The sequence below is a fragment of the Suncus etruscus genome, chromosome 17 (assembly GCF_024139225.1).
Source record: "Suncus etruscus isolate mSunEtr1 chromosome 17, mSunEtr1.pri.cur, whole genome shotgun sequence".
Classification (NCBI taxonomy): domain Eukaryota; kingdom Metazoa; phylum Chordata; class Mammalia; order Eulipotyphla; family Soricidae; genus Suncus; species Suncus etruscus.
The window spans coordinates 22,681,027-22,699,500 of record NC_064864.1 but is presented as its reverse complement, the minus strand read 5'-3'; the positions used below and the strand labels follow the sequence as shown (position 1 = coordinate 22,699,500).

General features: G+C 44.3%; 1 non-coding gene across 1 annotated transcript; it reads left to right on the top strand.

Annotated features, from left to right (window-relative positions):
- Positions 1-14,028: 14,028 nt before the first annotated feature.
- On the top strand, positions 14,029-14,135 carry LOC125995457 (U6 spliceosomal RNA). The gene has a single exon (XR_007490981.1). It is a non-coding gene; the product is annotated as a U6 spliceosomal RNA (small nuclear RNA).
- The last annotated feature ends 4,339 nt before the right edge of the window (positions 14,136-18,474 follow it).

The following is an 18,474-nucleotide window of genomic DNA, read 5'->3' as shown; positions in this document are numbered from 1 at the left end:
GGGGGGTTAGAGCTATAGCACAGTGGATAAGGCACTTGCCTTGCACAGAGCTAATCCGGGTTCAATCCCCAACATACCATATAGTCCTCCATGCCTGTCAGGAGTAATTCCTGAGTGCAGAGCCAGGAGTAACCACTGAGCACCCCAGTACCACTGGGTGTGGCCCCAAAATAAAAAAGGGTCAGAGTGTTAGTAGAGTTGGTAGGGCATTTGCCTTCCACATGACTGATCCAGGATCTATCCCCAGCATTCATATGCACCCCCCAGCCTGCCAGGAGTAATTTCTGAGTAGAAAGCCAGAAGTTATTCCTGAGCACCACCATGTATGCACCCCCCCAAACAAAACAAAAAATAAATAAATAAATAAGGGCCAGAGAGATGGTACAGGAGGGCACTTACCTTGCACATAGCTGGTTTGATCCCCGGTATCCTGATCTCCACCGGGTGTAATCCCTGAGTGCAGAGCTAGGCGTAAGTTCTGAGAACAACTGGATGTGGTTCAAAAACAAACAATAATAATAATAATAATAATAATAATAATAATAAAAATGATCAAATGAGGGGCCTGAGAGATAGCACAGAGGTAGGGTGTTTGCCTTGCATGAAGGACAGTGGTTCAAATCCTGGCATTCCATATGGTCCCCTGAGCCTGCCAGGGCCGATTTCTGAGTGTAGAGCCAGGAGTAACCCCTGAATGCTGCTGGGTGTAACAAAAAAAAAAAGCAATGATAAAATGTGGGGGGCTTGAGTCATAGCACAGGGGTAGGCCGTTTGCCTTGTGCGCAACCGACCGGGGCCAACACGAGTTCCATCTCCAGCATCCCATATGGTCCCTTGAGCCTGCCAGAAGTGATTTCTGAGCCTGTCAAAAGTTGTTTCTGAGCTCAGAGCCAGGAGTAACCCCTGAGCGCTGCCGGGTGGGGCCCCAAAACAAAAAAAACAAACAACAATAACAACAGCAACAAAAAGATACAATGTGCTGAATAGCTCAGGAATCTGTGAAGCCAGATGGACTACAGGAGAAAGGAAAGCTCCCCCTTACAAGATAGAGCCAACACATACATATAGGCAGGACATGGACACAGACATCATCATCATGGTGGCTAGGCTGGAGTTGTCATGAATGTTCTAGGCCAGGGTTGGGGACTTAATGAGGAGCAGAATACTGCAACGTACAGAGTGTGTTTTCTAAGATTAGTATCAACAAATCCCATCCAAATACGTAGACTCATATCCTCTTCTGCTGTACCCCCTTGAGGAGGTGAGTTGTTTCCTGGCACCAAATCTAGAAATATCATGGTGAGTCACTAATAAGCAAGAGTACATGGCAGGAGTAAAACGGGGTATTCCAAAACCAGAGCAAATTCTGCAGCACTTAGTCTCCTGCCTCAGGGTACCTCCGCCCTATAGTACTTCCTCTCAGAACCCTGCAGCTCTCCTCTAAAATGTCCAAGCCACCAGGGGAAGGTCACATGTTTGTGGCTTCACCAAAAAATATTCTGATGGGACCTATCCATCACATCAGTTGCTTCAGGTCAGTGCCACTTCTTTTTTGTTGTTGTTTTTGGCACACACCCGGCGGCGCTCAGGGGTTACTCCTGGTTCTGTGCTCAGAAATAGCTCCTGGCAGGCTCAGGGGACCATATGGGATGCCAGGAATCGATCCGGAGTCTGCCTGGGGTTGGCAGAGAGCAAGGCACATGCCCTTACCACTCTGCTATTGCTCCGGCCCCTCAGTGCCACTTCTAAGTGGATCCTCCAAATCCAGGCCACGAATGCTGCTCTGGCATCTCATGTCATTGCAGTGAAGGCCATGGATTGAAGAGGAGCAGACAAAAGGTTGACCTGTACATGTGTGTGTCTGGTTGGAATCCATGACCCATAAAATTTATAAGCAGGATAAAATGGCTTTTATGATATCACTAATGGGAAGGGGAGCTATTTGTTAGGCAAATATAGATGCCTGGATCATTGTCCTACTCTTATATTTCTTTCCACAGTATACTTGTCCAGCACAAGGAAGAAAATGGTCATGTTAGGTGAAAAGGCCAGGAAGATAGCAACTTGACCACAGGACCAATATTGCCTGGACTGCAGGTTGCAACTCAAGATTGCAGAAGTGGCCAAGCTATTAGGGTGCAGCGCACCCTCTGTAATATTCCACTAGGGGGGCTTGACCTGTGTTAGCCATGAGGAAACATTGAAACACAGCCAGGCTGAGGCAGTGCTGAGCTTTTCATGAGATTCTTAGGTACCTATAAAAACATTATACCAGTGCAATATAAAATGTAATTTAATTAAGGGTGGAGAAAGTGTACAGAAACAAAAGCACTTGCCTTGTGTGTAGCTGACGTTGGTCTGATCCCTAGCACCACCCTGAGCACTGCTAGGAGTAAAACTTGGGTACTGGGCCCGGAGAGATAGCACAGCGGTGTTTGCCTTGCAAGCAGCCGATCCAGGACCAAAGGTGGTTGGTTCGAATCCCAGTGTCCCAGATGGTTTCCCGTGCCTGCCAGGAGCTATTTCTGAGCAGACAGCCAGGAGTAACCTCTGAGCAACGCCCGGTGTGACCAAAAAACCAAAAAACAAACAAACAAACAAACAAAAACAAAAACTTGGGTACTAATGAATATGGTACGAAAACAAACTATAGTTTAATTTGTTTCATGGAGGAAAGCACCCACGAATGCACAGTTCTAGCAGGAGTCTACAGAAGTCATAGTGTTTCCCTACTTTGGGGATATCTTATAGAATAAAGTATGTTGGGTAAAATGGAATCAGCAAATGTTACTGTCTCTCCCATTAAATGTAGGTATGAAAACTGAGTGTGTGGTCAACAAAAACTTTGATAACTAAATGATGGCAATTATGAGCACTTTGAGGAAAATACTGGAATTCTAAGTGTTATTGAATCAGTAGCAAGCCCTGTCTTAGTTTTTGAGGGGAGGGGATCACACCTGGTAGCGCTCAGGGGTTTCTCCTGACTCTGTGCCCAGAAATCGCTCCTGGTAGGCTAAAGGAACCATATGGGATCCCAGGATTCTAACCACCGTCCATTCTGAATCGGCTGCATGCAAGGCAAATGCCCTACCGCTGTGCTATCTCTCTAGCCCCAAATTTTTATTTTTATTTTTTTTGAACCACACTTAACAGCGCTCAGGGCTTACTCCTGACTCTGTGCTCAGAAATTACTCCTGGCAGGCAAGAAGGACCATATGGGATGCCAGGGATCAAAAACCCAGGTCAGCCATGTGCAATGCCCTACCAGCTGTATCCTCCATTCCACAACTGTTTAGGGGGGTTGGGCCACACCCAGTGGTGCTCAGGGGTTATTCCTGGCTCTGTATTCAGAAATCATTCCTGGAAGACTTGGGGGGCTATATGGGATGCCAGGGATCAAACCTGGGTTCGTACTGGGTTGGCTGTGTGCAAGGCAAATACCCTACCCACTGAAACCTGGATATGTTTATCAGTAAACATAGATATTTTCTTTCTTTTCTTTTTATTACTTGTTTTTTTAACTTTTGGGGAGGATTTGAACCACACCCAGTGACACTCAGGGGTTACTCCTGGTTATGCGCTCAGAAATTGCTCCTGGCTTGGGGACCATCTGGGATGCCGGGGAATTGAACCACGGTCCATCCTAGGCTAGTGCACGCAAGGCAGAAGCCTTACTGCTTATGTCACCTCTCCGGCCCCAAGTTTTTTTTTTTTAACTTTTATCAATTTTTTTTACTTAATAAACTTTTTCATGGACTCATCATGAGATACACATTGCAAACTTGTTCATGTTGAGTTTCAGTCATACAATTCCAACACCCTTCCCCAGTGCACATTTCCAGCCATCAATGTCTCCAGTTTCCCGCTTATCCTTCCCCCACCTTGCCTGCCTCTGTGGCAGATATTTTTCTTTTCTTTTCTCTGTCTCTTTTTCTCTGTCTCTCCCCGTCTCTCTCTCTCCGTCTCTCTCTTCCTTTTATCCTTTTGGGCTCTGTGGTTTGCAATATTGTTACTGAAGAAGTATTACTCATACATATTACATTACCTCCTTTCAGCAATTAGTGTTTAGAGTGGTAATTTCCAACTCTCATTGTCATAGTGGTCCCTTCTCTGTCCTAACTACATTCCCCACTATTTGTGACACCTTCCTCTCATAGACTAGTCCTCCTGACTCTGTTCTCTATTGTATTTGTGTGTCATTCTATATTTATATATTTCACAAGTGAGTGCAATTATTCTATGTCTATCATCCCTCTGACTCGTTTCACTCAGCATAACACTCTCCATATTCATCCAGGCATAAATCATTTTGTGATTTCATTTTTCATAACAGCTGCATCGTATTCCATTATGTTGATCTACCTTGGTTTGTTTGTTTATTTTTTGGGGCCACACCCAGTGACGTTCAGGGGTTACTTCCTGGCTCTGTGCTCAGAAATCACTGCTGGCTTGGGGGACCATATAGGACTCTGGGGGATCTAACTGCTGTCCGTCCTAGGTCAGCCATGTGCAAGGCAAACACCCTACCGCTGCTCCACCGCTCCATGTTTGTTTGTTTGTTTGTTTGTTAATCTGTTCTCAGGCACTTGATTATTTTCAGATTCTGGCTATTGTGAATAGTGCTGCAATGAACATAGGAGTGCAGATGTCTTTTTTGTGTTGTGTTTTTGGGTCCCTGTGTTATATTCCCAGGAACGATATTGCTAACTTATAGGGAAGCTCTATTTCTAATTTTTTGAGGAATCCGTCCATATTGTCTGGGCAAACGACATTCCCACCAGCAGTGAATGAGAGTCCCTTTCTCCCTGTATTCACACCAACACTGGTTGTTCTTGTTCTTTTTGATGTTGCCAGTCTCTGTGTGTGAGGTGATATCTCATTGTTTTGATTTGCATATCCCTGATGATTAATGATGTGGAACATTTCCACATGTGCCTTTTGTATTTCTTTGTTGAGGAAGTTTCTGCGCATCACTTCTCACCATTTTTAAATTTTTTTTGCCACACCCAGTGGTGTTCAGGGGTTAGTCCTTGCTCAGAAATTACTCCTTGCAGACCATATGGGATTCAGGTAACAAAGCTGAGTAGTCTGTGCAAGGCAAATGACTTCTCACTGTACTATCAATCTGGCCCCTCTCCCCATCTTTTGATGGGGTTAGATATTTTTTTCTTGTTAACCTCTACCGGTACTATATGTATATATAGTACTTATCAGATGGGTATTGTGTAAATAGTTTCTCCCATTCAGTGGACAGTCTTTGTATTCTACTCACCATTTCCTTTGAGGTTCAGAAGCTTCTTAGTTTAATGTTGTCCCATTTGTTTATATTTGCTTCCACTTGCTTGGTCAGTGATGTTTTATCCGTGAAGTTGCCTTTACCTTCAATGTCATGATGGGTTCTGCCTAATTTTCCTCTATGTTCCAATGAATTCAGGTCTGATATCAAAGTCTTTAATCTATTTTGATTTGACTTTTGTGTATGGTGTTAAAAAGAGATCTGATTCTTTTCTTTCTTTCTTTTCTTTCTTTCTTTCTTTCTTTTCTTTCTTTTCTTTCTTTTCTTTCTTTCTTTCTTTCTTTTCTTTCTTTTCTTTCTTTCTTTCTTTCTTTCTTTCTTTCTTTCTTTCTTTCTTTCTTTCTTTCTTTCTTTCCTTCCTTCCTTCCTTCCTTCCTTCCTTCCTTCCTTCCTTCCTTCCTTCCTTCCTTCCTTCCTTCCTTCCTTCCTTCCTTCCTTCCTTTCTTTCTTTCTTTCTCTCCTTTTCTTTTTTTTTTTTTTTTTTTTTTTTGGTTTTGGGCCATACCCAGCGGTGCTCAGGGGTTACTCCTGGCTGTCTGCTCAGAAATAGCTCCTGGCAGGCACAGGGGACCATATGGAACACCGGGATTTGAACCAATCACCTTTGGTCCTGGATCAGCTGCTTGCAAGGCAAACACCGCTGTGCTATCTCTCTCGGGCCCTCTTTCTTTCTTTCATTTTTTTCTTTCTTGCATGTATCTGATCAGTTTTTGCAACATCACTTGTTGAAGAGGCTTTCCTTGCTCCACTTCGTATTTCTTTTTTTTTTTTTTTTTGTTTTTGGGCCACACCCGGTAACGCTCAGGGGTTACTCCTGGCTATGCGCTCAGAAGTCGCTCCTGGCTTGGGGGACCATATGGGACGCCGGGGGATCGAACCGCGGTCCGTCTCCTAGGCTAGCGCAGGTAAGGCAGGCACCTTACCTCCAGCGCCACCGCCCGGCCCCCACTTCGTATTTCTTGTTCCTTTATCAAAGATTAATTGATAATATACCTGAAGATCAGTCTTAGAATATTCAATCTATTCCATTAATCTGAGGGTCTATCTTTATTCCAATGCCATGCTGTTTTAATGATTATCACTTTGCAATACAGTTTGAAATTGGGAAAAATGATGCCTCCCATCTTTTTCTCCTGAAGGATTGCTTTAGCTATTCATGAAGGTTTATTGTTCATTGTAAATTTCAATGGCGTTTGCTTTGAAAAATGTCATTGGTATCTTTATAGGAACTGCTTTAGATGTGTACAGCATTGTGGGGCCAGAGAGATACATGGAGGTAAGGTGTTTGCCTTGCATGCAAAAGGATGGTGGTTTGAATCCCTGCATCCCATATGGTCGCCTGAGCCTGCCAGGAGTGATTTCTGAGTGTAGAGCCAGAAGTAACCCCTGAGCACTGCTGGGTGTGACCAAAAAAAAAAAAAAAAAAAAAGATGTGTACAACATTGTGATGCTGGTTGGGCCTCCAAAGTTGCACCTCTACAATGATCAGGGACCATGTATTATCAGGGGTTGAACAGTGCTTGGCCATATTGAAGACCTGTTCCTTAAATCCCTGTTCTATTACTCTATTGTCCATTCTTCAATTGGGTTGTCTTTTTCCATCCCCCTTTCCTTTTTCTTCCCTCCCCTTTCTTTCCTTTCCTCCCTTTCCTTTTCTTTCCTTTTCCCTTTTGTTTCTTTTATCCTTTCCTTTCTCTTTCATTCTTTTTCTTTTCCTGTCCTTTCCCTTTCTCCTTTCCTTTCTTTCCTTCCCTTCCCTTCCCTTTCTTTTCCTTCCCTTCCCTTTCCTTCCCTTTCCTTTCCTTTTTCTTCCCTTCCTTTCCTTTTTCTTTTCCTTCCCTTTCCTCTGTACTTCCTTCCCTTTCCTTTTTCCTTTCCTTTCCGTTTTCCTTTCCTTTCCATTTTCCTTTCCCTTCCCTTCCCTTCTCATCCCGTCTCTTCCCTTCCCTTCCCTTCCCTTCCCCTTCCCTTCCCTTCCCTTCCCTTCCCTTCCCTTCCCTTCCCTTCCCTTCCCTTCCCTTCCCTTCCCTTCCCTTCCCTTCCCTTCCCTTCCCTTCCTTTCCCTTCCTTTTCCTTCCCTTCCCTTCCTTTCCTTTTCTTGCTATTGTCATTGCACTATGTGGCTGGTTATGGTACTTGTACATTTGATTGTGTACACTGGCAGTCGTCCACTTGTTTTGTTACCAGGATCACAAGGCAGTATTGGGGACAGTCCTTAGCTTTGCAAGGCAGTGTCTAGGATTGAACTTTGGCATCCTGCATTTGCTCTATCATTGAGCCACATTCCTGGGACCTTGGATTATCTTTTTTTTGTTTGTTTTTGTTTGGGGGCCAGACCCAGTGATTCTCAAGGTTATTCTGACTCTGCACTCAGGAAATATTTCTGGCAGTTTCTCAGAGGACCATATAGAATTCTAGGGATCAAATGGGTTGGCTGAATTAAAAGTGCCCAACCCTGTGTCCTGTCTCACCAGCCACTATTTGCTTTGTTTTTGGGCCACACCTACCAATGATCAGGGATTATTGCTGGTCTGTGCTCAAGGGTTACTCCTGAACATATTCAGTGTCTAGGTTCAAATGTTACTCCTTATACTATCTCTCAAGTACTCAGGGGATACTCTTACAACATTTCATAGACTAATGTTTCTTTTCTTAATTTTTTTGTCTTTTTTGGGGAAGCACACCTTTTGGTGTTCAGGGCTTAGTTTTGCAACAAGGTCAGTGTTATACCCATTGGTTCACAGAGATCACTCGTGGTGAGGTTCAGGGATCATATGCAGTGTGGCATCATTAAACATGGACTGACTGCAAGGCAAGTACCTTACCTGCTGTACTATCTCTCCAGGCCTGATTGACCAATGTCTTTTTTTTTTCTTTTTATCTTATTTGGGTGTGGTGGTGGAGGCCACACCCTGCAGCTCTCAGGGGTTATTTTTGGCTCTGCACTCAGGGATTACTCCTAGCAGGCTCAGGGGACCAAATGGGATGCCAGGGATCGAACCTGGGTCTGTCCCAAGTCAGCCGCATGCAAGGTAAATGTCTTACTGCTGTGCTATTGCTCCAGCCCTTGTTTTTCATTTTTCAATCTTTTTCCAAACTTGGCTTCCATTTGCCATTGTTTTCTTTCTATGCCTCCCACCCCATTCTACTAGTTGGCCCCCAATCTCATGCTATTGCCCCTTATTTATGTGATTTTTCATCTGTGGCCCCCTGAAATATTCTGGGGGGTTTTCAGGGGGCCATATAACCCCAAGTTGAAATGCCATTGTAGTTTACCAACAATGTACAAGTTTCAAGTTTTTCACATTCTTACCAGCACTTGTTACTATCCATGGTTTCTTTAAATCCTGGGGGGATGGAGCCTTCCAAGCAGTGCTCAGAGGGTTTGGGGACCTTGTGGTGATTCTCAATCAACTGGACCACTATCTTTTCCAAGGGCCTGATGATGTGGCCCTGCAGGACCATCCCAGCAGTGCTGGGGGCCTCCAGGGCTACACCCAGAAGTAACTGGGGGACTGTGTGTTACAGGCAATAAAACTGCTGTATTCTCTCCCAACTCCTCTTTGTTTTGCTTAATTGTTTATTTTAGTTAGAGGTCTGATCCAGGACTACACACATGCAAAGCTTGCACTCGATCACTACCACTACCACAACCCAGTCCCTGTTTCTATTTGCACGACTACTTGGCAGAGGTGATATCTGATTGTGGCTTGGCTTTGCATTTTCCTAGGATTCGTTGTCAGTGATGTGTATCAACCATTTGTATCTGTTTGAATAACTATCTGATCTTTTGTCCATGTTTCAATGGTGTTTGGCTTTTTGCTGCTCAGTTATATATACAGGCTCCAGGCTCATCTTTTATATAAAAATCCTGGTCTCAAAAAAATCCTGGGGGCGGCGCTGCTGCAGATGGGGAGCCTGGCACATCACTGCCTCCATGGGCAGCCACCCCGAGTCTGCACCTACTCACACGCCATCCTGGCTTGGATGGAAGGAATTGCAACCAGGACGGCCTGGAAGCATCCTCAGCTCCAGCTGAGGGACCATTGGCAGCATCCACCTTTGGTCTGTGCCAACCTCCTCCCAGGCCTTGGCTCTTTGGCACCTGTCATGTCCTGAGGTTTCCCGGGATCTCGCTGGCCCACTCCAGCTGTGGGGGACACCATGCTCCCAACTGTCCACAACCACCAAGATGAGCAGTGCAGTGGCACACGGGACTGGGGTCCTGGGGAAAGGGCGGCGAGGGTGGTACCCTGCCCAGAGCCACCTGCCGGGTCCTAAGGCATTGACAAGGAAGAGCTTGGGAGGGGCTGGGAGATGGGGACCCCCTAGCTTTGCTATGTAGCAATGGACTCCAGCTCTGGGGGGACAGGAGATAGGTCCTGGCTCCTCCTGTTTGCCTGGGCGTCCCCTGCCCCCTGGGCCCTGGCTTCCAGCAGGTCTCGGGGGGTTCTCAGGAAGACCACCATGACTGTGATGTTGTTGTGGGAGCCCCGCTCCCGGACCTCAGCGACCAGGTCCTCAGCGATGCGCAGTGCACAGCACTGCCTCACTGCCAGGTGAGCTTGCACCAGGCCAGTGTCCTCCTGGTGAGGGACAACATCGAAAAAGCCATCACAGGCCTGGTCACAAAGAGCAACAGAGCAAGCCTTAGGAACTGTCAGACAGCAGCAGCTAGGTTGCCTCCAGTTGAGGCTCTTCTCCATTCTGAGTAAGGTGCCCAGCTCAGGTTTACAACTGTGTATTTTTTTTTTCTTTTAGTTTTTTGGGTTTTGGATCACACCCAGTGGCACTCAAGGGTTATTCCTGGTCTGTGCTCAGAAATTGCTCCTGGTAGGCTCAGTGGATCATATGGGATACCAGGGATTGAACCAGCGTCCCTATCCTGGGTTGGCTGCATGCAATGTAAACACCCTACCCCTGTGCTATCGCTTTGGCCCCTACAATTGTGGTTTTCTTTTTTTTTTTTTTTTTTTTTTTTTTTGGTTTTTTTGGGCCACACCCGGCGTTGCTCAGGGGTTACTCCTGGCTGTCTGCTCAGAAATAGCTCCTGGCAGGCACAGGGGACCATATGGGACACCGGGATTCGAACCAACCACCTTTGGTCCTGGATCAGCTGCTTGCAAGGCAAACACCGCTGTGCTATCTCTCCGGGCCCTACAATTGTGTTTTAATTGTTCCAGTCAGTGTATGGGAGCTGCACACGAGACTGTTCTGGATGGAAGGGTATCATCACATCCAGGATCAGTTCCCACCTTCACCTGAGCTTCCAGCTTAGACTTTGGCCACCCATAGAGAAAGTGATTTGGAAATGAATAAATATCTACCAATTACTGTTTAATACTAGAAGTTATTTGGGTCTTATATAGAAGTTTGTGACCCAAAATATACAATGGTGAGAGGCCCGAGATAGTACAGTAGTTAAAGCACTTGCCTTGTACTTGGCTAATTTGGGCTCAATCCCTGAGCATTGCCAGGAATAATCCCCTGAGCACAGAGTCAGAAGTAAACCCTGAGTACCACTTGGTGTGGCCAAAAACAACAACAAAAATATGCAATAACAACTTTGCTATTTATATAAATTAGCTTATGGTAAGATTTTTTATTATTTCTTTTTATTATTTTGGTTTTGGGGTCATATCTGGCAGTGCTCATGGGTTATTCCTGGCTCTGTGCTCAGAAATAACTCCTGGCAAGCTCAGGGAATCATATGGGATGCTGGAGATAGAGCCCAGATCTATCCTGGGTTGACTGTGTGCAAGGTAAATGCCCTACTGCTGTGCTATGTCTCTCAGGCCCCGAAGAATCATTTTTAATTGTTTTGTTTGGGGGACACACCTGGCAATGCTCAGAGTTTACTCCTGGCTTGTGACTTAGGGTTCACTCTTGGTGGGCTCCCTGGATCATATGTGGTGCCAGGGTTTGAACTGGGGACAGCTGTGTGCAAGGCAAATGCCTTTATACCTTTATACCTTTTTTTTTGGGGGGGGGCATACCTGGTGGTGCTCAGGGGTTACTCCTGGCTGTCTGCTCAGAAATAGCTCCTGCCAGTCTCGGGGGACCATATGGGACACCGGGATTCGAACCAACCACCTTTGGTCCTGGATCGGCTGCTTGCAAGGCAAACACCACTGTGCTATCTCTCCGGGCCCTACCTTTATACCTTTATACCCACTATACTATCTCTCCAACCTCCAAGAGAACAATTTTAATGGAGGACCATGTGGTGGTAGTGATCATTGGGGAGGGGCATCCCTACATTTATGTTCCCCTATGTGTTTTTACTTTATTACTTATAAGATTTGTAGGTTGGGCTATTTCTGAGCAGCAGCCAGAAGCAGCCCCTGAGCACTTCCGGGTGTGGCCCAAAAACCAAAAACCAAAAAAAAAAAAAAAAGATTTGTAGGTGACATAAAATTTTTTTACATTAGCAAAGCATAGCATAGCTGTCAGGCATTTGCCTTTCATGCAGCTGACCTAGAACTGGCGGTGGTTTGAATCCTGGCATCCCATATGGTCTCCCTTGCCTGCCAGGGGTGATTTCTGAGGACAGTGCCAGGAGTAACCCCTGAGCACCACTGGGTATGGTCACCGGATGTGACCCCAAAACAAAACAAAATTTACATTGAAAAATATGGGGCCGGGTAGGTGGCGCTGGAGGTAAGGTGTCTGCCTTGCAAGCGCTAGCCAAGGAAGGACCGCGGTTCGATCCCCTGGCGTCCCATATGGTCCCCCCAAGCCAGGGGCGATTTCTGAGCACATAGCCAGGAGTAACCCCTGAGCGTCAAGCGGGTGTGGCCCAAAAAACAAAACAAAACAAAACAAAACAAAAAAAAAGAAAAATATATGAAATTATACCACTTGGAAAACTAATTTTTCTGTCCATGTAAAATAAAGACTTAGTACCTTGCTTCTCCTATTATCTGTACTATGGTTTTCACTATATCAACCAGAGGCCAAAATTCCTGTTTTGTTTTGTTTTGTTTTGGGGCCACACCTGGAAGCGCTCAGGAATTACTCCTGGTTCTGTATTCAGAAATCACTCTTGGCAGGCTGGGAACATATGGGATACCAGGAATCGAACCCAGGTCAGCCACTTGCAAGGCAAATGCCCTTACCCACTACTGTGTATCACTCCAGTCCAAAAATTTTGTTTTAAAAATTCCTTTTTTTTTTACATTTTCTTTTGCTTTTGGTTTGTTGCCATAGCAAAATAAGAACAATTATTTCAATTTACCAGCATCAGTTTCAAGCGCTGTTTTTATTGTAATCTCTCTATCTTTAGTTTCAAGGCTCATTGCCAGTCCTTTTCTATCGTTTCATCATTCCTGGTTTTATGATTCATTTCTTTTTTTTTTTTTTTTTTTTTTTTTTTTGTGGTTTTTGGGTCACACCCGGCAGTGCTCAGGGGTTATTCCTGGCTCCAGGCTCAGAAATTGCTCCTGGCAGGCACGGGAGGACCATATATGGGACGCCGGGATTCGAACCGATGACCTCCTGCATGAGAGGCAAACGCCTTACCTCCATGCTATCTCTCCGGCCCCATGATTCATTTCTTAATGATTTATTGTACAATTCTGAGCAATTTCTACAGAAATGAGTGCTAACTGGGGAGAGTACTAAGCAGAATCTCCTGTGGTTGTAAGTGTCAGAAATCTAACTCAGGGCTGGGCGGTGCCGCTAGAGGTAAGGTGCCTGCCTTGCCTGCGCTAGCCTTGGACGGACCACGGTTCGATCCCCTGGCGTCCCATATGGTCCCCCAAGCCAGGAGCAACTTCTGAGCGCATAGCCAGGAGTAACCCCTGAGTGTCAACGGGTATGGCCCAAAAACAAAACAAAACAAAACAAAAAAAGAAATCTAACTCAAATTGATCTCAGTAAAACAAAGAAGATAGTGGCTCAACCATCAACCAGGGAAGTCCAGGCTTTGCTAAATATGATCACAAACAATGTCATGAGGAAATCCTGTCCATCTTTGACCTTTACTTTCTACTTCATTATTCATTATTTCATTGTTTTCAGAATACATTTCTCACATCAGGGCATGTTTGGTCTTAGACTAATACTCACTGCTCTCATTATTCTTTTTTTGGAGGGGGTCACACTTGGCAGTGCTTAGGGGTTACCTGACTCTCAGCTCAGAAATTACTCCTGATGGTGCTTGGGGAATTATGTGGGATGAAGAGGATCAAACCCGAGTCAACTGTATGCAAAGCAAATGCCCTGCCCACTGTACTGTAGCTCAGGCCCCTCACTACTCTTATACCAGTAGAAGAAAAGGCACCCCATTACCACTCCCAGTCCAGAGGTCCACCACTAAACACTGCCAGATATTGGCCCTTCCCTATTATTTCAAAGTCTGGCCTGTTACTGGCCTGAATCACATCACATGCCCAAACTCTGAGCCAATATCTGAGACTTTTATCTCTGAACCTTGGGTCACATGCTTATTCTTGACTTAAAGGAGAAAGCAATACTCCAGACCATATCTACAGGCAAAGAAAAATGGGTTGTTGCTAACAGGTGGAAGAGTTGATTTTGGGGAGGCATAGGCAGAGCATGCACTCCATCATCATATGACATTAATTTCTAGATTCTATAGGTAAATAAATTGTCACCACTTGAGATAATAATAAAGATCCACCAGAACCACATATGATCCTCTGAGTTCCACCAGGAGTGAATCTGAGCACCTAGCAGAAGTAAGCCCTGAACCTAAAGAATAGAAAGCAGTGATCATTTTGACAGCACATATACTAAAATTGAAATGATATAGAGAACTCTTGCTTGGCCCCTGTGAAAGGATGACACATAAATTTGTGAAGCATTCTATATTTTAAATGAAGTAATCCAGAAGAAAAAGTATAAAAAGCAGGATGATACCACTTATTTGTGGTATTTAGAATAACTGTATGAAGAAATGCAATGGTTTAAGGGCCAGAGCAGTAGCACAGTAGGGATGTCATTTGCTTGCATATGGACAACCCAGGTTCAATCCCAGGCATCCCATATGGTCCCCCAAGTCTGCCAGAAGTGCTATTTGAACTAAGAGTAATCCCAGAACTCCCAGGTGTGGCCCAAAAACAATAACAAAGAAATGCAATGGTTCAGATGGGGGTTGTTAAGAACACTCTAGGAACCAGAGTATAGTGAGGAGAAGGAAAAAAATTGAGTGGAAGAGGAGAGAGAAATATATGGGTTAAAGGGAAATCAAGTGCATTGGTGGTGTTAAGTAAGGACAAAACTAGTAGCCAAGCAACAGAGTCAACAACAATGAATTTATGAGGCCCAAACCTGTAACAGCCAAAATTAAAAATGGGCCTGTTATTATGGCAGGCTGGGATGGTGGTGGTGGTATGAGATGGACTCTGGGAACATTGGTAGAGGGAGGTTGACACTGGTGATGGAATTAGTCCTAAAACATTGTGTCTAAAACAAAATTATGAATAACTTTGTAAATCACAATGGATAAAGTGAAAAAATAGAAAAGCAGAAGACAAAACAAAAGAAGTAGAAGTAGAAAGAGGAGGAGGAGAATAAGAAGGAGGGGGAAGAAGAGGGAAGGGAGAAGAAGAAAGAGAAGTAAGAGAGGGGAGGGGATAAGAGAAAAAGGAGGAAGAGGAGAAGAAAAATGAAGTGGTGGGGCTGTTGTGATATACAGTGGGTACGGTGTTTGCCTTGCACATGGCTGACCTGGGTTCAATCTTTGGCTTTTTTTTTTTTTTTTTTTTTTTTTGGTTTTTGGGCCACACCCTGTGACGCTCAGGGGTTACTCCTGGCTATGCGCTCAGAAGTTGCTCCTGGCTTCTTGGGGGACCATATGGGACGCCGGGGGATCGAACCGTGGTCCGTCCTAGGCTAGCGCAGGCAAGGCAGGCACCTTACCTCCAGCGCCACCGCCTGACCCCAATCTTTGGCATTTTATATGGTCCTCCGAGCTTGCTAGGAGCAATGTCTGAGGGAAGAGCCAGGAATAACCCCTGAGTGCCACCAGGTGTGGCCCAAAAAACAAACAAACAAAAAATCAGAAGGAGGAGGAAGAGAAAGAAAAAGGAGGTGGAAGAAGAGTAAGAAGGAGAAGATGATGGTGATGAGGAGAAAGAAGACAAAGATGGAGAAGATGGAGAAGAAAAGAAGAAAGACGATGAAGATGACAAAGATGAAGAAGACAAAAAAGATCCTATTGGCTATTCAAGGTGCTATTGGCTAATGTTTTTGAAGCAGTGCTTTTTTGTTTTGTTTTGTTTTGTTTTGGGGTCACACCCGGCAGCGCTCAGGGGTTACTCCTGGCTCTATGCTCAGAAATTGTCCCCAGCAGGCTTGAGAAGCCAGGATTCGCACCACCATCCTTCTGCATGCAAGGCAAGGCGAACGCCTCACCGCTGGCTGTGCTATCTCTCCGGCCCCGAAGCAGTGCTTTTTGATTAGATAGTGGCTTCCTATGATATATCAGAGCCTCCTTCTCAGTTGCTTCCAAAGATTAGTATCACTGTACTTTGATGATTATTGCCTCCAGAACTGGTTTATGCTAATCTGTTTCAGCAGAGACTGAAGTATAACTAAGACCCATCTTAGAATAAGCCTTAATTTAGACAGAAAGTAGATATAGTTATTTTCTGATTAGTGTACTTTCCCTGTAAGAAAACATGTGAAGCCAGTACTAACTATTTAGTGTCCATGGAGGAATGTTCCCTTTGGAGAAAAGTAATGTTCTGATGCACCATACATAGATATGTATATGGTAGATAATTATAATATGGTTTTCTTTTTTTTTTTTTTTGGTTTTTGGGCCACACCCTGTGAGGCTCAGGGGTTACTCCTGGCTATGCACTCAGAAGTTGCTCCTGGCTTCTTGGGGGACCATATGGGACGCCGGGGGGATCGAACCGCGGTTCGTCCTAGGCTAGCGCAGGCAAGGCAGGCACCTTACCTCCAGCGCCACCGCCCGGCCCCTATAATATGGTTTTCAAATGTCCAGATGTAGGAGTAAGGAGAGATCAGTATATGCTGTGACTGAAAGAAGAGAGAATTAAGACTAGTATGGTGTGAAGAGCAGAGTAGGAAGAGTTGGGGTGGAGGTGGTCAGCAAATATAATGGGAAACCACTGACAAAAGGAGGAATAAAAAGGGCCAGAGAGATAGTTCAGGGATTAGGGTTAGGTACATTCTGTTTATGTTACTGGCCCCAATTTCATCCCTCCCACAGCACCACATAGTCTCCCAGCATTGTGGGCGCCGTCTGGACCAAATCTTTCTTGCTGGAAGAGGTCACTGGGACCAAGCTATTATGCAAGATTGACCTGGCCATCAGAAGAAGCAGCTGAAATGGGCAACACTGAAAACAGAGGTGTGAAGGAGTTAATGTGATAGGCTTAAGCCAGCAAAATATTAGGATATAAAGTAGGTGCATTTTAAGCAGTAGATAATCTTTAAATAGTGTTTCTCAAAGTTTAATATGTATTTAATATTTAATATGATTTAGATAGATCTGGAATGAGACCTGCTGAAATGTGACAAACTACAGTCAATACTGAGGCTGCTGATCTGAAGACACTTCAAGTAGTAAAAACTTTAGAAATACTAAAGAAAGAAATTTAAAGAAGTTTGTGGCTGTTTCACTGTGGAGAGGGTTAGGAGTAAGACAAAAAAATGAATTAAGGATTATACACAAATTTTCAGCCTGAGTATGATGCTAGCCACAGATACAAGATGAGAAACAGGTTTGGGTGGGGTAGATAATTATAACAGATAACATTTATTGGACATTTACCATGTGCCGGGATCTCTACATACATGTCTTATTTACTATGCGAAAAAATGAGGTAAATTCTATTGTAATTTCTTAATTTTAAGGGTAATGAAACTAAGACCAAGGTCTTACAAGTAAGTGGCATAGTCAAAATTTAAAGTCTCCAACACTGACTGCAGAACTTATGTAGCTAACTACTGACAATCTGGCTATGTGAAAACACCTGTAATAGAGCATGTGGCACTCTCTAGCTAAGCATGCTAAACTGGAGTTCATTTTAGCAAAGGTTAAATGTGTGAGAGGAATTCAAGGGAATTAAGCTATACAAGAAGGGCTGCATCCTCATAGTACTATCGATAATCTTTTTATTTTCTGGAGGACAATTTAATTATTGCAAAGCAGAAATATAAAGAAAACAATACATAATATCTCTGGTTTTATTTGTTTGTTTTGGGCCACATCCAGCAATGCTCAGGGATTACTCCTGATTCTGCACTCAGGAATTACTCCTGGTGGTGTTTGAGGGACCATATAGAATATTGGAGATCGAACTTAGCAGTGCCCAAGAAAAGCACCCTACTCTCAGTACTATAGCTTTGATCCCATATTTAAGATTTTTAAATAATGTTTTTCATAATTGGATATTGTTAGTGCTTGTTCTTTATCCCAGAAATTTAAGAATTTTCCAGATTATGCCTTAAAATAACTTTCTGCTTTTTTCATATTATTGTGGGGGTTTGGGCCATACCTGGATGTATCCAGGGCTTACTCTTGCCTCTCTTCTCAGCGATCACTGCTGGCCATGCTCAGGAGACCATATTCAGAGCCAGACATTTTATTTTATTTTTGTTTGTTTTTGGGTCACTCCCGGCAGTGCTCAGAAGTCACTCCTGGCTCCACGCTCAGAAATCGCTCCTGGAAGGCTCAGGGAACTATATGAAATACTGGGATTCGAACCACCATCCTTCTGCATGCAAGGCAAATACCTTACCTCCATTCTATCTCTCCAGTCCCAGTGTCAGACATTTTAAAGGGGACAGCTGTATGTAAGGCAAGCATCATTTTTTGTTTGTTTTGTTTGGGGGTCACACCCATGATGCTCAGGGGTTACTCCAGGCTCTGGACCCAGGAATCATTCCTGTAGATGCATGAGGGACCATATGGGATGCCAGGAATCAATCCTTGGTCAGTTGCTTGCAAGGCAAATGGCTACCCACTGTACTATCTCTCCAGCCCCACAAGTATCTTAATACCTATATCTCTGGTCTGGTTTCTGCTTTTTTATTTTTCTGAAATCACAGTAAACACACTCCATTTTTTTTACCCCATTTCATATTTTTTCATATCAAAATAAAATGTTCTTTTGAGATAATTTTGTGATAATTCTTTCTGATTAGTTTGCTCATGTGTATATGTATGTTCCAGGAAA